Raw genomic sequence first — 24658 nt, 5'->3', positions numbered from 1 at the left:
TTTGGAAAGCCTGCGGTGATGGCCAAAGAGAGGAGATACCTGAGGGATCAAAACAGGTACTATTAACAACACAGGTGAAGGAATGTATTTGTGGGTGTCCAGTGGTTCCATGAATTTATTTTTGGAAATATTTGTGGGATTAGTTGCATTTTTTCCCCTCATATATAATTAATATTCCCTAGTTGGTGGGGAATAAACCAATATTTTAGGACTTTATTTTAAGATTTTAAAATGCAGCTGACAACACACTAATCTGGATAACTTTGACCTCCTTTGAATGAGGTTTAGATTTCAGTAGCATTCATCTAATTTTAACCAGTCTGACCAAGTTAAAATAAATGTGGCACAGACCATGAAGGGACCTATTCAGCAAGAGGCAGCTATTTCAGTACAGATGTTTATTGTGGAAAAGGCAATGATCAAAAGAAAATGTTGGTGGAAAAAAGCAGAGAGTTACAGTCCCTGCTGTCAGGAAATTTATTAATTTCAAAGCATCTTTGGTGGTACATGGAGAGGTGAATTATTAAAAAGTAAATAAAGATTCTCTTTAGCTTATATTCTCTGTATAAAAAACTGAATAATACCTGGGGTTTTGCCTGCAGCTGTGCAGGTGACACAACCATTATTCTCTCAGCCCTTGTTCTCACTCCCTCACACACCTTCATTTCACCTGATGGCTGGAAAGGCAGATTCTGCTTTCCTTTGAAGTAGCTGGAAATGAGAATAACAACACCTTGGTGCTGCTTAGCCCTCCTTGCTGGCAGGTGTCAGCCTTCTTCACAGGAGCCATCAGCATAATTACCTACATTTTACCAATGTGGAGTCCAGAGCCCCGTGAACAGCGGGTTTTGTCTAAGGACACACAATGAGCTGGTAGGAAAAGCAGGAGGAACTCCAAGTCTTCACCTGCAGGTGGTGTTGACACTGTGCATCCTCTCAGAGAGTTCATTTCTTTGCTGGGGTACTCCAGGGTGCTCCAAGCTTCCAAAAGCTTACCTGCCCATCAGTTGGGGACTTTTCCAGAGATTCAGGCTTCGTTTCTCCCACATTGGGTGCCTTGTTTGTTCTGCTGCCAGTATTACTCCCTAGCCACAATCGCTTTATCCCTGTTTATCATTCACCCCTTTGAGGTGTCTATCCACGCTTCCTGTCAACCCCATTCTGGCAAACTAATCAAGCCAGGCTCTTCTATTATCTCTTCATATATTATGCTCTCCATTTTTCTAACCATCTTAATAGCCCTTGTCAATCTTGCATTCCACTTTAAAGCAATAGTTTTTGATCCCAGGTGACCAAATTATACTCCACTTGCCAGCCTGCATGCATACATCCCTCTCTCTGCAGGAAATAACTCACCTAATCCATCTTGGGTTCCCAGGGTCTTTGTGTTTTCTGTCATGTTGACAGCCTCTGTATGAGGTTATGGTGTCTTTATCTTGTCTTTTCTCTGCCATCCCAGCAGAAGAGCCTTTGATAGTAGGCATCTAATGACAGCAAGTGTTCTTGGAACTCATATGTCCCTACATGATTTTGCACTTTGTACTGTGAAACTACATCAGTTTATAATGCTCAGTCCTCAAATTCTGCCTGTAAAATATTCTGAATGCCTGTCTTTACCTAGGATGTGTCATCAGCAAGTCAGATTACTACACTCCCACTTTTTGTGCAAAATAAACCACATATCTTCCAAGGGAGTCCTTGAAGAAATCAATTTCTTCCAGCTCAAGACATCTCACTATTTCTTTGCTCTCATAGGGAAAACAGTGATTTTATCCACCATTAAGGAGTCATGGCTATGTTCATGCTTGTGTTTGTGAGAGAGAGGGGGAAATGAGGCAGAATCTGGAATACTTGTTTTCAAACTGAAAAATCATTTGGAACAAATGGACAAACGTTCACAATAACACAGTACAAAAATCTGAAGGTAACTGTCAGGACAAGACAGAGCAGCTTCAATATAGACTAAAGGCAGCAGTGCATGGCAGTGCTGTCATTACCAGAGGACGTTATACACAAAACAAAAGAGGGAATGACAAGTGAGAAGGTTGGAAATAAACAATCATTTTGGAAAATCCGCTTTTTTTTTTCCCCCAGAGAACTCCATCACAAGGGAATCTTTAAAGGAAGAAGAAATATGGTGAAAAACTTGAGGCCCTAGAAAAGGGAGGATCTTTTATGTACATGCTTATCATCAACTTTACTCACCACTTTCTGCATGGAGGCCTTACAAGAATGAAGGAGACACTGCTTCAAATTAAGCTGTCCTGGAATGAAGCTTTAGATCAACCTGATGTACAGTCAGATTAATTTGGCTGCTGCCATCTAAAGATTAGGAACCTAGACTGTGCTTATTGTCTAAACATCAGAGAGAGAGAGAGAGTTCATACAGAGACACAGAGAGATGAATATCTAAATTAGGTAAGGAGAGTTTTTCCACTGAAGTGGCTGTGAATTGCCCTTGACTAAAGTGTTGGATGAGACACACACACTTTTTATGAAACAAAAATTAAGCAGAATAAATTGGATGTAAAAAGATCAAATTCTATGCCTCATACAATCCTAAAAATATTCTATTTAAAATTACTGAATTACTAAGGGCTAAGTTAGTTTTGGTTCCTGGTAGAAAAAATTTTTCTAAAGTTTTGAAGAGCTATGATGAGTACTACTGACTAATAACTTGACTTCTGGACTATAAACATTATTAGAAATTATAGTAATTGAAGAAAATTTAAAAAAAAAGATGTGTAAGAAATACCAGGGAAAAGGCTGCATGACTTTTGCAAAGGGCAGTCATGCCTTACATATCCCATAGTTCTCAGAAAAGGTGAGGAGCAAAAAACCTTACCACTAATACCGTCTCTTTGTATTGCCAAAAAAATGGCAATGAATCATTGCCATGAATCAACAGTCCTTACAAAAATTAAATATTCCCAACATAAATGACAATAATCAATTAGCAGATGCTTAAAAGCAGAAATAAAAAAGGAAAGGAAAGACAAGAACAACTTGATTCTTTACAGTATAATGTTGTCACTCATGGTGCTACTAATGGATTGGAACTGGGCCCAGTGCTTCTCAACATATTCATAAATGTTGAAGGAAGCAGATAAGAAGGGCACTGATAAACTAGCTCATACAAAATTATTCAGAAAAGGCTAATCTAAAGTTGACTCTGAGTTATTTCTGAAGATCATAAGTGTTTGTATTTATTTACACATTAGTAACTGCAATGTGATGCAGTAGAGCAACATTCTGCTGATATATCAACAAGCAATTCAGACATACATGTGTATGTACATGTAATAATGGCCAGTCTTCGCGAGCGAAGATTTTGGGAAAGGTCATTAACCCTTCCAGCCTGCGCAGTGGATTTTTTAGGTGAGACACAGCGTGCGCTGAACTGAGCCCACCCTTTAGTCCTGAGGTTCATCTGCCGGGGCCGAGCAAAGCTTGGACAGTGGCAGTGAGGTCCCCAGGATGTAGGTTTGTTTAGAGTGACCTTCTCTTAGGTGGATTGCCTACCGAGGCTGACGAGCTCCACCTGCCCAGGGGGCCGGGAATCGAACCCGGGTCGCAGTGGTGAGAGTCAGGCACTCTAACCACTAGACCACCAGAGGCCCCTGTACATGTAGGTATGTATGTATAGACAGGCTATTATATATAGTCAGTTAGGTGGTGAATCACCTGATGTCATTTAAGGAGAATAGCTGGAGTCCTTCAAGATTCATCAGACAGTTTGAATACATGATACATCAACCCTCAGGAACTAAGAAACAAAGAATATTAAGAATCATTAGGAAAGGCAAAGACAAAAATCAAATAATATTATACCACTGTGTATTATTACTGCACATTATGTACTCATTATTCATTTCACCCCACCTCAAAAGGATGTACTGGAACTAAGACAGAGATGGGAAGACCAAACTTATTGAACAGTTTTGTTACAAGGAGAGTGTATAGACTAGGTGACAGATAATTCATAATAAAAGACTAGATAATAAATGACAAAGATGGAATATGGCTGAGGTAGATATGAGGAATAGGAAGTGATTTATTCACTGTTTCTCACAATACAACAGCAGGTGGACTGATAATGAAATTATCAACCAGCAGTGTGAGAGCAGAGAGGAAAAAAAATCTTTTCAGACAAGGCCAGAGAATTAATTCTCACAGGATCTCTGTGGAAGCTACAGAATAAATTTGCTGCCAAGTGTCAAGTGAGAGTCACTGAATGTGGGGCTACTGGCACCTCTGGCCTAGAAACATCCAAGCCAGGTCAGAACATTCCTCAGTGAACATTTCCTAAAATTGCCTGTTTGTGCTGTAAGAAAAATCCCTATGTATTTGACCCTTCTCTGAAATTCTCTTTCTAACCAGCATTGGTTCTAGAGGCCACAAGAAAACCCTATTGGGGTACATACGTATTTGTAGTTTTAGCATACTTGAATGAGATTACATCATACCAATTTTTTGAAATGTCTCCAGTGTGTTTCCATAACTTGTGAATGTCCCTTAAAGAGAGAAAGAGAAGAGAAGGTGCGTAACTTCCCTGTTTCTGTTCTCAGGTTGAGCTCTTTTCCTCACAAAATACTAGTTGCTGACATTCCTAGTTTTGTTACTGGTACCCCCAGTTTATTTGCAGAAGTAATCTCTTCATTCTGTCTAAAAATGCAAGAGTCTGCCCTTTTTTACCCCATTTATTAAAACAAATAAATGAACAAGCCCCACAATTAAATAAGGTCAGGACTATTCTGTAAAAAATCACATCCTCAGATGAAATAAATTACTGTAACTTTATTGGCTTCCGTGGAGCTATGGCAATTTACAGCAGCTGAATATTTCTTCAGCACTATGATTCAAGTTATCAAGAACGTGAAATGCTGGAATATTGATTCAGAAAAGTCTATTTGAATTTATTTTTCTAAATTAATTTGCTCCCGGATTCATTAAACATGGGAGGGAAATATTTCTAGAATGAACATTAAGAGCAAAAATGTAAACTGGGTTACAAACTCACCAATTCATTTGAGGTATTTTCAGACACTTTTAGGCTTTTTTATGAGTCTGACCCTCATGGCATAGGATGGTATCAATTGCCTATTTAACAAATGTCCTTTGTATGGATATTTTTAATGGAGTCCTTTATATTACCACTGTTATTTTTCAGTAACTATGGCATTCCAGTAGCACTTGTGTTCTCCAACAGAGCTCTGGGCATACCTTGCCTTGAAATCTCTCAGTTTATAGACAATATAGGGTGTATACATGGAAACTCTTCTTTCAGACCAAGCTTGCCCCGGTGACCCTTCTGCCCTTTTCATCGTATAATGGCTAATTTCCTCCAGGTACCTCAGTAAAAATGATTCTTGAGAAGGATCATGAAGGAGGAAATGACCTTGTGGTTCAGTTTTTATCAGCCAATCCACCCATAAAGTCAAGGTTGAAGAAAGCACAAAGGGTTGTATTAAACTGCTATAAATGTGTCATTTACTCATTGTAACTCCTTCTCTCCAATAATTGTGAAGTCTGGCAGCAATGCTGACACCGTGATTTGCTCCTTTCTCTCTTAAATATCTTCACAGCAGCAACACCTGATTAATGTGCACCACCGACAGTTCTGGACTAAGGAAGCACAAAGGAAGTCACCTCTAGCACAGGTAGCAAGGCAGAAGAGGCAGGACACAATGTGGTGACACAGGGGATAACAAGACATTTTGGTTTTAAGAGTGTTAATGATGAAGGAAGTGACTTTAAGCTACAAACAGTGTTTTGGGGCTCCTGTGGGCAGGGAGAAGCAGGAAAGCTGCTGTTGGCAGCCACTCCCTGCAAGGGATACCTTGGGGCAAGGAGAGGCACAGCCAAGGAGATTTGTGTTACTTGAGGACTGAGGCAAGGAAAGCTTAGGTGAGAGTTTGGGGTGGAATTCAAAGGTGGGATGCCTAAAATACCGTAGAATAAATTACCCTAAAAGCAAATTGGAAAGCTCTCGTGTAGAAGAAGGCGTGGTCCAAGATGAGGGAGGAGGATCTTATTATTTGGATGTGACATAATTCTTCTCTCTCAGTTCTCCATTTATGAAGTGCTAGTCATATTTCATTTCTAATGCTTGTCCTGGTTTAAAGTACCAAGCTGTAAATTTGCTGGGGGAAGGATAGCCTTTAGACATGTGTATATGCATGTGTGGACACAGGGTTTCTTTAAGAGAGTCCAATTTTCAGCTGAGCCTCTAGAAAATACTGTAAACCAAGCTTCTGTTTATCAATAAAGTGTGATTGTAAAATTATAGGCCTGAATGACATGAAAATTATAAGACTGCCAGCATTAAAATGGAAAAATAGATTATGAAAAAAGAAAAATAGAGAATACCTTTGAGATAAATATAATGAAGACAGTGTTGCCTTCTCATTGCATACATCTACTTTTGATTGTCATCAGATCCTGTACAAAGATGTTTATACTAAAAAATTTTTGAGAATCCAAGTCATAACCATAAGCAGTCTGCATGTCTTAATACTACGTGGAGTGTTGTTAGCCTTTTTTTTTTTATTATTTATGGTATTTGTAGCTGGCACCAGAGGCAAGCAAGAGAGAGGGACAGTTTTTCTCCACTCTATGTATTTATCCTCTGTGTTTGGCAACATTTGGAAACAGACCAAAACCAATTTAAGTCAATGCTCAGTTTTGTTTGTTCCCTTTATAGCCCATTTCTCCTCTTGGTTTGCGTGGGTATTTCCAACAGCAACAGAGAAGAGAAAATATTTCAAAGCAGAGCAAAATGTGGTTATATAGCAGCAAACAAAGGCAGGAGGTTTCAAGGGGAAAATATGACTCCTGAAAATAATTTTAAGAACTTATCTTTGCACAGACTGCTAGATACACTAATATAATTACAGAAGTACAAATCCCCCGCACACATACCAATGCACAGAGTAAATACAATTACATCAGTGCTTGCATGAGCACAGCTTGCTTTATTACAGAAAGAGTAAAAAGCTGTGATGGTACTAAACCTGCATGCACCTTATACCAATGGTACTATTATCATTACTATTATTAATTTATCTTAAACCTTTGCACCCCTCGTACATGTGGTCAGACTGGTACAAAAAGTAGATGTAGTGCAATCCTCTCCCTTCCCCCTCGCCCCTTAGTTTAAGGTTCTTTCTCCTGTGATCTCTTTTAAATTATCATAAGGTGGCAGGGTGGTCAGCCCACCCACTGGAGAGAGATTTGGTTGTAGTGATAAGTTGTTTATTAGTGGTGTAACCCAAAAGTGTCTTCTTGGCTTCTTTGTGGCAGCTGCTGAAGGTGAGTACCACAGAGCAGCAGTCAACGAAACCCACACAGCATTGTAATGGTTAGGGGGAAATTGCTGAAATTAAATAGAATATGTTGAGTTAAAAGCACTTTTCTAATTCAGCTTTTGGAGGTGTGTATCTTCTTAATGGCTTGCTTGTAACTATGGGAACAAGGGCTTTCCCCTCTCTCCCGGGGTTTTGCCTTTAACTGTGTTCAGTGTAATGCTGCTCCATGTCATTCTTTGAGCTGGTTGAGACAGCATCATATATACTTCTCTTACAATACATGCGTAGCCACCTACAGAACATGAAAAGACTGATTTTCTTCTTTGTAGCAGGCACAGTGTTAGATAAGACAGTTAACAGATTGTAATTGATAATTTATTCCACTCTGGTTTACTGCCTTATTTGCTCTTTCCTTCTTTTAAGTATTGAGGATCTTAAACCTATCACAGGTTTTGATGTCTCTTGAAAAAAAATGCAAAGTTGGAAAGCAATTGGCAGGGCAATTAGTAATGTTAAATCAGTGTGAATTCAAATCATTTAACTTGCTCCTTAGCAGCTGATACTAGGAATACAAATTAGAAGGTGGAAAGAAAATTGAACTACTGGAACTGGAAATCATCAAAACAAAAGACCCTGGGTTTGAGACTGAGAAGAACATAGACCTCTTTTAATATGGCAAGAAGTAAAAAAGAGAGGGCCAGAACATGGGTTTAATGAGCACGTTTGTTTTCTTTCCTTTTGAGGACTGGCAGCTCTACAGAGTGTGACTGTGAGGATAGTGGCAGTGGCACAATGGGAGCTCTCACCCTCTTCTTCCTTCGTTGTGATCAGTGCTCAGCTCACTGCTCAGCAAAGAGGAAGAGTACAGTAACTGCTGTGTCATGGACCACTCTCATCCACATCCCTCTCCTTCTGGAGAAGGGGAATACACAAACCAAATATCCCTGGGTGTTGCTGAGGAAGGGTTTTGCTGGGATGTTGTACCTGAACGAAGACACTGTAGCCTTTATCCCCACCCTGGGCACATCACTTCCTGCATTTCAGAATGAAAGGATGCCATAGTAGAGGATTTTTTTCTTCCTCTTATTTCTTTGATTTAGGCAATGTCATAGCTGAAGGAGAGAGAAACAGCTGATTCCGCTGAGTACTGCAATCATGTGCAGCTGCATTTTATGTACAGTATCTCTCAGTCATGGTCACTATATTTAAAGCTTTAGGGCTCTGTTTCTCTACACTTGTCTCCTGGAAAACATACAAACAAAAGATTTCCCAGTTCACGCTTAATACCTTCCAACTTTAAAACCAATTATTTTCTACTAGCGTTTTCAGTCTCAATTTTCTCTTTCTATCTTCTATCTAATTTCACCTTGAATACTTTTCCACAGGGAAGCTGAACCAGATCAAAGGAGCTTTGCATTTTGGTCTAAAGTTGATGAAATCATTGTTATCCTGAGGCTTCCCCAGGACTTCCAAACTTGGGATACGTGCAGAAAAACTACTTGCTTCACATCCCTGTAGCTTCATCATGAGTCTTGCACTTCTTGCCAGCTTATCAGTGACTGAGCTGTTGAAAGCAGGCTGCAGAGAAGGACAGAAGGAGGCAATGGAGATTGGTGGCCAGAATCAGTGCCATGAGAACCAGAGTGTTTAATTTCTGTTTACTAATTTCTGAAGTAATGGTGGTAGAAGAAAAAAAAAAAAGCAAAGACTGAACTGTTTATTGCCAGGTAAGCAGTAGTAAGACATGTAAGCAAAAGCAGTTTCAAGGCCAAATTCATTACACTGTCATATGAATGTCCTGCCAGAGCATCTCTTTGGACCTCCTTGATTGTCAGTCTTCTTCAAAGTCTTAAAAAGCTCTTGTGGATGAACTTGCTGTGAATCCTAGAATAATTTAGGTGCTAGGGCTCTTTGTCTGGCCCAGTTTCCTCCATGTATCCCATCTGCTTTTTCATGATGCCACGTAACCAACATCACACATACCAGGCAGCTCAGATCCTTTCTACAAGGCTCTGGAATCACACACCATAAAGCCACAGAGCATTTTTGAGCAGCCTAAATCTGGATCCAGCCTGTAGGAAAAGGATTTAAGATGCTTCTCCAGCTTCAAAGTGCACCATGTCCTGGGAAGCTCAGGAGCTTGTAGGGAGGTGTAACCTAGGAGATTCTGCTGCTTTTCTGTTGCTCTCTGCAAAACTGGAGACCATCTGAAGCCTGATGCCTCAGCACCCAAAAATCTCTTCTCCAAGGCAGCAATGAAGAAGTCAGTAGAGATTTGCACCCCACGCTTTTTCCTGCAGATTACACAGTTTCCATAAATACTCATGCTTAGGAAGGCTGTATTTCAGACTGTGACACATCAGAGGGAATTTCAGAACCAGGCTAAGCAGGTGCAACTCTACTGATAGCTCCCATCTGCACCCTAATCTTCATTTGTCTCCGGTGTAACCATATCACAGCAAAGTACACTTGGGGAACACACGTCGTGATGCTGCTCAGAAGGAGCTCTGTGAAGGAGAAAATGTCTGTTTCATTGTTTGGCTGTACATGGCAGTCCATGGAGAAGCTTCAGTATATAATGTTTTAAATGAGGAAATCAGTGGAGGGGGCCCCTCTCTCTGTTTAATTTGGTTTTAATTCTTCACAAAGTTCCCGCTAAGGAGTACTAACACCACAATGGAGAACAAATCCCTCCGATGAAGTCAAACCTTTTCATCTGACCAGAGAGATAATTCCTCTAAACAATATCACCATAGTCAAAAGGAATTATAATTAATTCATACAGAGAGAATATAATTAGCATTCTTAGGAAAGAACTGTCTGCTGATGTACTTACTGCCTTATGAAAGGATTTTTCTTAGGAGTGATAGAAATAAACTAAGAGGCCTGAAAATCTCTTTTTATTAGTCTCAAGTGCAGGAAGATCACATTTACCACTTTCCAGACAGCCTTTTGGAAGTTTAATATATGAAAAGCTGTACATCAAATAAAAATACAGAGTTGACTATTACAGAAGTTGTGTCCTTCTGTACTAATAGCTAAAGAACAAGCAATCCTCTCCATCTTCATGTCTATCTATACAGTCAAGTTCAAATTGATTCTTAGACTGATTTATAGATATGATATCAAAAGAGCTGGAAGGCTGTTGCAGGGACACACTTATTTGTATCAGCTACAATGTCATCAGCTGCACCTGTATTATTTTTTCTCCAGCAATCCAACTGCTTCTTTAGCAGAGGTAGTCCTGCCTGTAGTCCTGCCCATAGTCCTAGTGGACACTTCTTTCTCCCTTGAAATGTTTAAGCAGTAATTGTCTGGGAGAAGACAGGATGACAAAGAACAAACTGGGAATAATTCTAGTAGGGAAGGGCATTAATTCACAAACCACCTCACTCTAATTTTGAAAGTCAATGGCAGTAACAAACTATAAAGCTTAAAGAATATGAAACAGGGAAATTTTATTACCATGCATTTCCATGAGGTTATTAGTACAATAGGATGGTGCAACTTTAACCCAAAATATACATATGTAAGTTGTCAAATTCCTCCAAATGCTTTGGCTAAAACTATTGGGATTTTTTTTTATTTTCATAGGAAACGTTGAATAACTTGTTTACACATTGATCTAGTATTTTGCAATGACATTTTATTTTGAAATTTACCCTTACATAACATTCAAAAGGGTGAAAAAAATGTAGGGCAAAGAAACAAAAATGATTTGTCTGATTCAAAAGCAAATACCTTATTGGACTTGGAATAAAATAAACACCCTTTTGCTGAGGCACAAAAACTGAAAACTATTGGGTAAATTAAAACTCTACTTCTTTCACCAGTTCAGGTCAAGAAAAGTCAAATATTTTCACAGATTTATTTGTGACATATTAATCAGGCCTCAAAATCTCAACTAACCCATTTGTTCCATAATTTCTACACTGTAAAAACTTGCTTATTATCGTACTTTAGCACTGATTTTGATGAGAGAATGATGCAAATCTGTAGGAATGCATCTGGAATTCTGTTGTCCACATGTTGTGAATAAAGGCTTAGTATTCTCAAATTACTTCTCTATACAAACTGGCTGAGAAGGAATCAAAACGTTGCCTCTGTGTCAGACGAGCTGGAAAGAAACCTACTGGCATGCTTGCAACATTGTTTTAACTTTGTTTGTTCTGGCACCAAACAGGAGGGATAAGTACAAGTGATATAAGAAATATAAAACATGGTAAAGAGCATTCCTGGAAGTGTCAAGGACAGGTTGGATGGAGCTCTGAGGAACCAGGTCTAGTGGAAGGTGTCCACGGTGAAGGGTCTGGAACCAGATGGTGTTTAAGGTCCCTTCCAACCCAAATCATATAGATGGACAACTTCAAACTGACCTCTGATGGAAGGTGTCATTTTGCTGTGGACAACTGCTCTCCATGCAAAAAAAGGCTTATATATCCTAGTGCTTGTGAATTGTTCTATGTCCATTGAAAATTCCTGGGAATAATGACCCTTACAGGCATTTTCAAAAGGTCGAATGGAGATGAATGGCATAGCAGAAGTCGTGAACGTTCACCTGAGGAGCAGCAATAGATGCACAACATAAATTTCTCTTTAAGCCAGTAAGGTTTTTGTCCTTGCAGATGTCTCTTCTAGCAACAGAGCAACCTGGCAGTTTTAAGTGTTTGCTTCAGTCTGCAAAACCTGAGCACTGCTGCCTTCATTTGATGCTGTTCCTTGTTCTCTGTTTGTGCAGAACATCTTGTCCTGCTCACTCCTTACTACTTCTTCCCTGTTTCTCGGGAGTTAAACAATTTAAGAAGTACCGTAATTTCTTATTTCACCTCAGTCATTGACAAAGAGAGCTTTCTGACCATTTGGCAGTACATTACACCGCCATTGTACTCTAAAATTTCCAGATTTTCCATAGGCATATAATATTAACATCCATTTAACTTCACCATTCCTTTCCTTAAAAGTGATCTTTTATTCATAACTTCATCCCAGGAAAACCATCCCCAGCCATTTGCCCAAAAGTAATGAGAAGGTGTAGTTACACATATTATTTTAAAAAGTGATACCAAAAGTGATGAAAGGAAATTTAAGTTCTAGACCGAATTAACTGTTTTGTGAATAGTAAAAAACAATGCACATACCAAAGAGTGAATAGCTGGGTTTTGTAACACTGCAATAATTGTTTTTCCTGGGAAATAGCAACTGAATCAATAAGCACTAAGGTTGCAGAATGTTTTTGTTGATTGATCTCATCATCTCAGCAACTTCTAAGCAACACAGTTACTACTGCTGGCCATTAAAAAAATTATGAGTGTTCTGAAGACCTATTAAGCAACTAAAACAATACTATTATTTTTAGAGGTCTCCTAATTCTGGCATTTCAAATCAATTTTAATCGTTTGAGGTTGTTGCCTTTGTGATGAAACCTTCAGGATATGTTAATGCACTTCAGCCTGGTGCTCTTCTATCTGGAAAGCCATTAGAGAAGTCACTTGACCCAGATAGGCTTTCACACAAGATTTTACATATTTAATGTCATGTCTTGTCTCCACCAAGACTTAGCAAGAAGCCACATTTCTAGTACTGTTCTGTATTTCTGTGTTTTCATTGTACATGTTATAAAGGTGCATAAATTGCTATGGAAGTCTAAAATATTCTCTATTCAGCTGCAAGGAGAACTTAATTCATAATGGATAAAGGATACCTTTATGCTACAGTTAGGTATCAGATCTTTCAGTAGGTGTTGCTTTCACCTTGGTAAATGGTTTTTTTACTGTCTAACCAGGTAGCAACCTGCCCAAGAGGTGTGAGCATTTGCAGAGCATCTTTAAAAAATCAATTATCATTTGTGGAAGGTATTAAAACCTGAGATCTTCATTAAGTATCAAGTGTATGAACTGCAATGAACCCTCAAGGGGACACTTGAGTCTGGAGGAAGCTGAGGGAGGAAAAGAGTATGGGAGAAGACACTTGTCTCCAGCCATTCTTTAGACAGATCTCCTGAGAGAATCTGTTCCCATCTGACAGATGTGGAAACTACCAGACAGCTTTTCAGACGAAGGATATTGATATGAACTATCTCAAGCTAGAAAAATGATAGATATTAAAAAATGGGATTTCTCTTTTTACTTTTTTCTCTCTACAGCTGTCCCTCATCTGTCTTGCTTACTCTCTTGAGTTCACTATACTGAATTATTTTCTTTTTATCTTAAGGTCTATCTAGCATCATGGATGACAGTGGGGCATCTGGCAAATCATGGCATCCTGAGAAGAGAAGAGAATGGCCAACAAACCTATTGGTACCCAAAGCCACAATTCAAAACCAGTGCTAATCCACAAAGGAGTACTGAGCTGGGGCAGCTGGAAACCTTTACGGGATCTCCCCGAGTCTTTCTTCTCTATTTTACTTGCAGATACTGACAATGTGAGCCACAGCTGACTGGTGATCCCCAAGTCTCCTCATTTACCTCATTTTGTGAGCTCAACTGAGCTGTTTGAGGTCTTCCCTTCAACTGCCATACCCAGCAATGGTCAGGTGAGATGAGCTCTTCTTCCTCGGAATAGTTGGAGATCTGGCTAAAGAGACCTGACTGTCTGAGCCCTGAGTGTCCTTTAAACTTTCACACCATCCAGCTTTGACTAACACAACATGTCAGTGGCATGTGCAAGTGGGCAGGCAGGGTTCTGAGCTCACCCTTAGCGATAGGGAAAGACGCTCCTGAGCAGGAGAAAGGGAGACGTAATCGAGTCCATGGGAATGTGCTTGGCAAGCTGAAGAAACAACCATAGATGTTTAATTCTGGATTATCTAGACATTTCCTTGGATAGTAACATAGGTTTGGAAACTAAGCATAGTTAACCATATGGATTAAGAAAGAAAGAGATTGCATGTTGCTGCCTTCCTTTAGATTCCTTCTGCAAATTCTTTAACATTGACTAAATAATCATTAAGCTGCATAATCTCCCTGAAACTTCAGACAAGGCAGGATTAAGTCCTTGCAAGGTGAAGAAGGGAACAGAAAACTGGTCGCAGTGCTGCTTACTGATTGTACTTTGGGAAATATTTGTCACCATAGCAGGTGACAAATTTTTTGCCATTCAAGGATATTGCACAGAAGTGAAATCTCAGGGTTGCTTATTCCACATGCGTCAAGAACCCTCTTCTGGGAGCAGCTTTCCGTGAGAGGCACGGAGCATTCGCAATTGGCAGGCAGATGGGGCTCAGTTAAAAGGCTTCCAAAGGCTATCAAACCTGCTGGGTTCCTTGAAGCTAAAAGAGAGCATTAGAGAGACACGATGACGCATTTCCGTATTTTCTGTTGTTCTATATTATGTCCTCTACTGTGCAGCCATTTAGACATGATGTTTCCTTTAAAGGGTCCTTCCATTCCTTCTGCTGATACCACACTTAAAGCAATGATCTCTCTGAATAGGAAGCAAGGGACGGGAGAGGTGTGAAAGTAATTAGATCTTAAGATTTTTCTGTCAAAAGCTGATAAAAACAAGAATTTCTTCTTAGTTGTTTTCAGCTATTTTTAAGTCAGTATAGGACTGAAAACACTTCTGATTAACAGGAAAAAAATCCGAGATAGATAAACACATCAGAAAAAAAATCAAGAGTTTCATTTTTAGGATGGGGGTGGTGGCATTAATTTTCAAATAACTGAAAGAACAACTGTGGATTTTATCATATCAATCTGTAAAGAGAAAACTTATCACATTTCTCCACAATATTGATTAATATTTAGTTCTTTAGGTTACTTTTAATTCAAGCAACCAATTAAAATGAGTTTTCTTCTGACTGGTCATACTTGAATTTAGTCTGATTTTGTCAGTATTGATAGAAGAAATATTTGTTGATAATTCCTGATGTTTCAAACATGTTCAAGATCATAGAATCATAGAATGGTTTGGGTTGAAAGGGACATTAAAGATCATCTAGTTCCAACCCCCCTACTATGGGCAGAGGCACCTCTCACTAGACCAGGTTGCTCCATGTCCCATCACACCTGGCCTTGAACACTGCCAGGATAATTACTGCTTTAGGATTTATAACTTCTGCATGAACTGTTGGGCTTGGACAGTAAGGAGGCTGAGTAATAATAATGATCTAAAAATTTCAGGTGAAGTTTGAGTCTCACAAGAAGTACAGCTGAAATTAGCACACCCTTCAAATTAGGAAAAAAACAGCAGGATGGATCCTACTTCTGATAAGTTCCCAATTTCATTCCAAGAAATGCAAAATTGAGTGATGTAGGACAGAAGAATTAAGGTAATTGCTGCCAATATTTTTAGCCACATTGTCAGTGTTTTCACTGGCAGTATGTCAAACATCACCTGCCATGGACCTAACCAAGACCTTATGGACCTCAGTACGGTAGAGACTCAGGACAAAACAGGAGAGATTGCCCCAGTAGGAATGACAGTGGTTAGATGCAAACAGCAAACATTAAATAGTAATGAAACACTAATAAACAGTATGGTCTCACTGGTGTTCTGTCTTACAGGCACTCACTGGCAGAAGAATTTCAACAACATCAGAAATTTCTGGGAATTCCTCCTAGGTAAAGGGGACAATACACTGCAAGTTGTCAGGAGGACAACAAAACCTGGCACAGCAGTGTGGCTGGCATGCAAACTTGACTTTACAGTTCCAAATGAAAGCTGGCTGGTTGGAGGCATGACTCTGAAAGTCATGAGAACTGCAGTAAGCTTAAGGCAACAAAGTGAATCCAGCATGAATTTTACATGGTTAGAGAAAAGGACAAGCAATCAGTGCAATCAGAAATAGATAGCAGTGGGTGAAGTCCTGCCTTTGAAAAGAGATTCAAACCCCTAGCAGAAGTCAACTGAGCACAGGTAAAGGATTAGAAGGGTGCTCAAGCTCTCCACTGAAGTTATGTAAGGTGAGCATGAAAGAAGAAGGGGATGGGACAGAGCCAGGAGTTACATTTTGGCAATAAGGCTAAATTGGAGGAGATAGATCAAAGGACAGTCATATAACAACAATATGCCAGGAGAGAAGAAGTAGAGCCTGTGCTTCTTAAAAAAGAAAAAGAACAAAAAGGGAAGTATCAGCCCACCACACTTAGAACCAAGTTGGGGAATGTGAAGGAAGGAGAGGACTTCTGCAGAAAAAATGTTAGGCAAAGGTGTACAGGTCTTTAAGGGCAGAAGTCTCACTCAGATCTTATATAAATATAAAATATGTATAATATAATATATAAATATCACTCAGGTTGGCTACGCTTTTTTCAGACATGCCATGGATGATAAAGGACATGTAAGAAGAAGCAAGTAGTGAACTGAGTAGTGGCAGCCAAAGGAAGTGTCAAATGACAGGCAGTAGGAGAAGGACATGGAGAGGAGACATGCAGAGAATGGATTGGAAAGCCAGAGGTGGAAGAAATGGACAAAACCAGGTACACACTAAAAAGGTGTGGGTATGAATCATGTCTTATCCAGTGAGAGAAGGCAATAAATTGGGAGGATAAAGGAACAGAAATAACTCATGAGAAACTCTCAAGGTGTGTGGATTTTAAAGGCGTAAAGAGGAAACAAATGGAGACATTGGAGGAAGACAAGGGAGAATAAGCAGGAGGTAGAAGGATTCTGTGAAACAAAACAGAGAATAGTGAAAGCTGGGGTTGGAAAACATTACAAACAAGCAAAACCAAAAATCCCCAGCGACTACAAACAGCATCTTCTCTTTGTTTCAGGAGGGGTAAAGGGAATAGTATTGTTTTGACTTAGATCTCCCTTGTTTTGCCTGCAGCTGCTGTTTTCCTGCATGCAGTACAGTGTTGATTTCAGAGAGGAGAAAATACCCTTTAGAATGGAGATGCCCATTGTTTACATTACACAGGCAGTTGTGCTCCTCTGTCAGCCAGTTTATAAACAACAGCTTCCTGGCTAAAATGAAACTATTTTTTTCTTGGCAAAAATATTAACACCGAGTGACTTTTGCTACCTATCATTCAAGGCAATGGGCAAAAGAAAACTTCAGAACTATTCATATGAATATTTAAAAGTAGAGAAAATAAACAACCTAGATATGCTGCAATTCCATCTAGTTCCCAGTGGCAAAATGATGTCAATACATCTCTCCAAAGAGCTGTTACTCTGGCATTTATTGGTCCCCGTCAGCTGCTGATTGGAGGGGGAAGGAGGTAATGTTCAAGAAACCAGCATATTAGAGGGGTCCCATTTTGGGATTTGGGTTTGCTTGCAGTGTTATTCAGTTCCAGCAATTCATTTCCCCTTGCACATGTAGGTTCAGAACTGATTCAGATTCGTCTGTGCTTCCCTCTCATGTGCTCCCGCTACCAAAGGAGGTGACAGGGTGAGAAGTCTGAGCAAAGGGTGATTTAAAGGATTCCAATTCCATGCATCAGTGGTTCCTCAGGAAGCCCATGACTTTATTTGCTCCTACCTGTAAGCTCTTTACACCACATTTAACCCACTTTCTCACAGAAACAATACTATGCTTAATTCTCACCGATCAAGTGAAAGTGTACTTTGGATCTGTGAAGACAATAGGTTTTAAAAATAACCATACTATTTCCAGTGTTTTAGTTTGGGCTGAGCAATTGTTGCTTTGTTTTCTGGAAGGCTGAAAGTCGCTGCCCAGCCCTTCCCAATGCTATCTTCTTTCTTGTGCCTTCCTGCTCTGACAGCTGACAAATGATACCTACTGTACTGTTTCACTGGAACCCCTCCTATCTCTCACCTGTATCCTGTAGTACATCAAGAGGGATAAAGATAAGGAAACCTTTCCGGTTTTGGTGCAGGAAATAAGAGAGGTCGGCCAGGTGCAACAGAAACAGCTCACAGTTGCCTGCATTTAATACACAGCTGCCTGAACTCATGTAATACGTCTGGTTTGTCCTCTAAGCTGGCAACAAGACTCAGAGCTCAGCAAGGGAAAGCCTGAAAAGAGCTGGAGGCAGGGAAGAGCAAACTCTCCTGCCAGAAACCTGGAACAGCCCTGCCCCGAGGTGTTTCTGAAGCAAACCAGGGGAGTACGCTAACTTCATTAGGGAAAGCTCTGATGACAGAGTGAAACACATCCCTTCCTCAAGAAATTCCTCCAGGATGAGCTAGTGGTGACAAACCTGCCTGACTTCCAGTGAAAAGCCTTCCCCACCCTGCCATCCCGGATGCATGTGCCCTTGTGCAAAACAAAACCTGTTCCCTACCTCTCTGGCATTGGGTGTAAAACAAGCCCAGCCATTTGAAAGGCAAAGAGCAGCTTCCTCACTGAGGCAACAAAAGATGGACGAAAAACAGATAAGATAGTTTGCAAACTAAAACCAAATTAACTGGCTTTGGTCGATGTGATGGGAGACTGGGCAACTGTAGGGGAATTATGCTTTATAATTTTTTCTTTAACACCCCCAGCCCATGTGTTATTTCTTTAATTTTACTTTTAATTGAACTTAATAAGACGTAGGTAAAATCCCTTTCAAATAGCCATATTAACTGGGAAAACTCAAGAAAATGAAATTGTTTTAGTGAAATATTTCCCTTTGACCAGAAATCACTCGCCAAGTTATTCCCTTAATTCATGAATAGCTTTATATTAACTAAAAACTGTGTTTTTCTCTGAAATAAAAATTTTTAGCTATTGCATGCTTTCTGCTACTAAATATTTCTGAATCAGTAGATATAGCAAGTCTCAGCTCACGTGTAACCGACAAAAAAAAGCTGATTTGCTCGGCTCTGCTGAAAGACAGTTATGAAAGAAGTTATGGTGAGAAAACCACTATTTTTCCTAATGATATAAAGTTCCTTCAGAATATACCGTCTCGATGTTATCTGTGCTTTAACCTATTGAGTATTACCACATAAATTCCCTCTCTGATTTCAACAATGCTGTCAGCAAATATTCCAGAGTTAAAAGTAGAAACCCTGAACAATTTATTCATAGCCTTATCCTCATTTTTCATTTGCAAAGTACTGGCAAATACACTTAGTGATCACAAATGTGGTTATTGCCAAGAATTTTTCAATTAATCCTTCAGTGTGCATAGCAAGTATTCATAAGATTTTAATTTTGAGCAGTTTGTATGTGTTTTTCTTCACTTGGGTAAGTCGCTGTCTTCTGACTCCTTAACCCATGCAGGACTTCTCCTTGCACAAGAATTCATGACATCATTTCTTTGTGTGAATAAACTTGTGAAGGAAGATTCACAGGTATGAAATGATCAGCCAGCAGCTGATCAGCACCAAATTAGGCACTCTTGTAAACAACACTTATGAAAGATTTGGCTATAGCACTTCTTACCAACTTCAGTGAGATTTTTGTGGTAGAATGGACAGTGAACTGGTTATTTTGTGTAGTGTCTTAAGCATGTTAATAGTGCCTTTATGGGGTAGATTTTTTTAAAGGTCTTTCAACATAACTAGTTGCAGGATTACCCCCAAGTAAGGGGGTAAACACTAAACTTATGTGTTTGCCCTCTTTGTCAGGAACTGTACTGATAGGACAAGGAGTAATGGGTTCAAACTGAAAGAAGGGAAATTTAGGTTAGATATGCAGAAGAAATTCCTTACTGTGAGTGTGGAACCCTGAAACAGGTTGCCCAGAGAAGTTGTGGCTGGCCCATCCCTGTCAGTGTTCAAGGCCGGGTTGGATGGGGTTTTGAGCAACTCGGTCTAATGAAAGGTGTCCCTGCCCATGGCACTGGGGTATGGAATGAGATGATCTTTTGTCTCCCTTCCAATACAAATCATTCTACGATTCTATGATTCTTATGACCATGTATTCTTCAGGAATGAAAGGAAATCCCAAATAACACTAAATGTACGTCCAAGTTGAAAAGCCACCACTCAGTCTAGAACAAGATTAAGAAGCAACTGATGCCACACAAAATGCACTTGCAAAACTAATGGCAAATTTTCAACACAAAAGAGGAATTCTCATGGGCAGGTAAAATTTAAAGCATGTTTTTCATATGCATGGAAGCATTACCAACAGCTTATTCTAAAGTGATCTGTAGCACAGCTCCAAGCTAGGCCAGTTCCACAATCCACATGCCTGAATGTAGCTGCTCTGAATATAGCTGCTCCCCTAAGTTCTTCTGCCTTACTGCTCAGGGGTCAGGAGTTGCCCTGAGCAGGCTGAATTTTGAAGTAGGAATATTAGTGAGCACATTACGTGACTCCAAACTCTATGCCATGCTGGCACTTGAGCTAGCCTCCCAAGGGAGGGAGGTTTGGCTCTTCCAGGAAGGAGCAACCTACTTTTGTAAAGCAGCAGATCCAGAAAGCTGAACACGGAGAAGGCAGCAAGAAGTAGGAACAACAAAACCCTTTCCTCATGTTATTGAAAGCATTTGTATCTGTCCAGGCTGTTTTTTACCTTCTTTTGCTTTCTGTACCACTTTATATTGCCTTTTGTTCTTTGGTCTCTCTCCCTTCTTACATAAATGATTTGCCCCGACACCAATATACGACGGAGTAAATGAATCACTGCAGTAGTCATTATGAAAGTATAAATCATTGGTTATCTGTTCTTGCATGTGTAGGCAGACAATATATTCAGTAATAAACCATGTGCAGAAACAGAGAGATTTATCTGCTGTGTAATCTCTGGGAAAAAGCTGGCACCTAATATGAATCTGTGGAAATGTGATCTCACCTGGTGTCTCTCGGAGGGGAGACAAGGGTGTGGAGGAGTAGCATTGGTTTGGGTTCTTACAAATGAAAAAATATAGTCAAAAATGCATCAAGGAATGAAAAACAAAAAATATTCCACAGAAGATTAAAAAGAAATGACAAGCCAAGGGAAAGATAAAACCATAACCCATGGAATGTGGAAGAAATCTGTTAGTAACAAACAGCTTCCCATACAGTCACCCATTAATCAAGAAGAACCAGGGGCAATAAACAGGAATTATCCAAAAAACTAAATTATATCTTGAACTGCCCCTTCTGACTATATTCCCAGCAATACAGATAAGGCACAGAGGAAGAAAAAGGATAAACATGAACAATAATAATTTCAAAAAGATAAAGTTTATGAAAAAAATCCTGGAGTTCTTTTTACCATACTATCTCCTGGAGAAAGTCAGCAGCTGGGGAAAATCTAAAACCTATTTGGCAACATGAATCATCAGCTGTGTTTGATGCTGATTGTGAAGAAGGAAAGTTTCCCAACCATAGGGGAAGACAGCCAAGAGGACAAACAAAAAATAATGACAAACACAGAGGTAGCAAATGTTGGCCATTGCTACAATAAGAGTTCAATGGTAAAAATGGGCACAGTTCAAATCCATCAGCTGTCTCATCGCTTAAAACACCGTAGCTGGGGGTGATCAGGTGAAGTTTTTGATGTGAGGGGGGTTCCTCCTATAGACAGACAGCCCTCAACAATGTATCTTGGCCACTAGAGGAAAATGTCAGTGACAGCAAAATCCTTGTAACATCTGCTATAGACAGCCCTGTAGAAAATAACTGAGAGAGATGCAGGAGCCTGCTGACAGTGTAGAGCAGCAAAAAGGGAGAAAGAGAGGGGAGGATGCAAAGTGTCCCACTGACAGTTCTCTCAGCAGATCTCCTTGGCTGGAAAGTGCAGACAGTGTATCAGTGTGAAGGGATGACTGGCAGACACTCTGATGTACAATTAACTGTGTGCTTCCTTATAGTATTACTTCAAGCTGAGATAAAACCTCTTCAAATGTTTCACTGACATCTAAATTTCCTTCTGCAGATCCGCAGAGCAATTTGGGGGGGATCCTGCAGTACCACACTTGTCATCAAACATGAAATATTCTGCACTTTTTTAAAGTCAGGATCAGAATAACACAAAGAGCTCAAATTTCTGAGCTTCCCTCCCTCTTTTCCATGAGCCTTGTGGGATACCTGATGTTCAGGCAACACATGGATTCAGGTCCAGACTTGAAGCACAACCCTTTTCTCAGGTCAGTGTCTTTGATGCCATGATACAGGTGGGTTATGTCATTAATGAGAATAGTTCATCTAACAGTTTTGTCCCTTGCTTTGATTCAACCCTGGTTTAAGGCAGAAAACCCATAAATTCAGTGTCAGCTGAGTCAGGCTTATGGTGCATATGCAGCAACCACAGCAAACTGCCTTCTATGGGCACATGTAGCCCAGCTGTGTGACACCCTGGTATCTGGGGGCACCTGGCACCTGTGATATGTCCCTCCTTTAATTTCATTGCTTATCTTATGCGTTATGCAAATGAAGAGAGGTATTTACATTAACCATGGAACAGAAATCCTTCACTCATTTTCACTGTCTCATTTATAACCTATCACACTTCCTCAGAGCGATAGCTGGGAAGTGCTGACCCCTCTGCAAGTTCAGACAGAAACTGAAGATGTGGATCTCTGGGATGTCATCCCAATGCCACTGGTATGTGCCCATGCAAGTCCCACCCAAGTCAGCTGGGAAACTCTGTGTGTGCCCGTGAGAAAGGCTTTACTGTTCCATTCTTCGAGCAGTGGTTGGAAGACTGGGAGCAGCTGGTGGTGGCACTTACTTGATACTGACATGGTGGAAACATCCAGGGAACTTGGGAATACCCCTCAAGAGTTTTGCAGAGGCCAGACACAAATATACAGGTAAATGAGTATGAAGAGTGAAAACAGCACCGTACTGTACTGAAAAACAGATTTCATCTAACTCTAGAACATACACAGTTGGAGAAGTTTTCTGAACCCAAAAGGGGATGTGACCACAAAGTGATCTGTGTGCTCATGATTCCTGAGACCTTCCTGGGCTTCCTCTCCTTAGTTTAGATCCTATTGATCATAAATACTACCTGACTCTTAATCAAGATTATACTCATGGATGGTTTTGCTATGCTTTGACTTCCTTCAATGTTACTGACCAAAATACTTTTTACTAAAAAACCAAAACTGCCATTTTGTTTGCTTTCATTAAGAAAAAAATAAATTGCATTCATGTTTATCTTAGGAATAGTTTTGCAAATGGGCCCAGGAAGGAGAAGAAATTGATAGAAAAATACGGATGAGCAATTTTGTCACTAACACATTCACTTAAAAATTGCTATAAAGTAAAATACCTTTGCCTCAGGCATGTTTTAGGATGTTGTTGTTCAGTTCAGTGAACTGGTTCACTTTCATTGTCTCGCTAAAGTTGTGTCTGCAATTGAAATTATACTTAATGCATCTATTGGATATGTTAACTGAGCAATATCATTTAAAATTTGAAATATATGTCCATGCATATAAATAAATATATAAAAAGGTTTTTAAAGTTTTTCTTTGTGGAAGACCTTTGTAGGTTGTTACTTCTCACAGGTAAAAAGCAAGCTTCTGGAATATTTAATTGGTTTATAATTACGTTTGATAGGGAAATTTTTAAGAAATAGATTCTTTTGTTTTTCACATTCAAAGCCATTGAAACTGTTTTTTAAGAAATAGATTCTTTTGTTTTTCACATTCAAAGCTGTTGAAACTGAATACAAAAGACATCTTTTAATGGTGGGAGAATAGATAGTTTTAAACTTCCACCTCCTCTGCGATACTTTGATTTCTAAAAAGATGGAAATTGTGTGAATAAGGGGGGCAAGCCTTAGCACTGCATGTTTTCTATATTCTAAAACACAGGAACAAAGAAGGGGTTTTTTTTTGTTGGAGAAATTTCTGGAACATCTGAGGAGGAAAATAGTTTTGTCTTTGAAGTACCTGATTCTATTTAAGCATCAGATCTACATCTTCTTTATCTTTTGATTTTCCAGACTGAGAGATAAAATGGAACTGAGAATTTTCTATCTTCTTCGGCGCGTTTGAGATAACAGAAATCACAGCTTCAAAAAAGAAGACAAATGATGGCAGAAATGATTCGTGCCAGTTCCTTAAGTATTTCTGGATTATCAGGAGGTGAAATCCCAACAGAAATTTGTAGACCACCCTGGATGGCTCCTCTGCCAGCAGTTGTCACTCTCTCTTTGCAGCTGTCATTTCCTAGTCACCTATGCTTTCTGGTAAATCAAAACTATTATGAAGTGCAGTAGCACAGAGCAAGCTCTGGCAAGGGTCAGTGGGGTTGTTAGGGGCAGAATAATACATAATTAATAACTAATATTATAAATATAATAACTAATATATAATTAATATCTAATAATAGTAATATAATACCTAAAATAACTAATATGCCTCTAATAATAACTAATAAAAAACTAAAATATTTCTTTACTATTTACTTCAAAAAGAAGTTGAAGTTGAGCTACAGTTCCTAAGTCCTTCAAAGTATTGGCAACAAAAGGATAGTACTGTTGATATCACAGCAACAATCCTAGGGTCTTTCTGACCCTTTGACTAGGGAAAAGGAGAAAGGATGCAAAATCTTTCTGTTAAACA

Source organism: Pseudopipra pipra, chromosome 2 (genome assembly GCF_036250125.1).
Source record: "Pseudopipra pipra isolate bDixPip1 chromosome 2, bDixPip1.hap1, whole genome shotgun sequence".
In the NCBI taxonomy this organism is placed as follows: domain Eukaryota; kingdom Metazoa; phylum Chordata; class Aves; order Passeriformes; family Pipridae; genus Pseudopipra; species Pseudopipra pipra.
The sequence above is the reverse complement of the archived record's forward strand: the minus strand, read 5'-3'. Positions refer to the sequence as shown.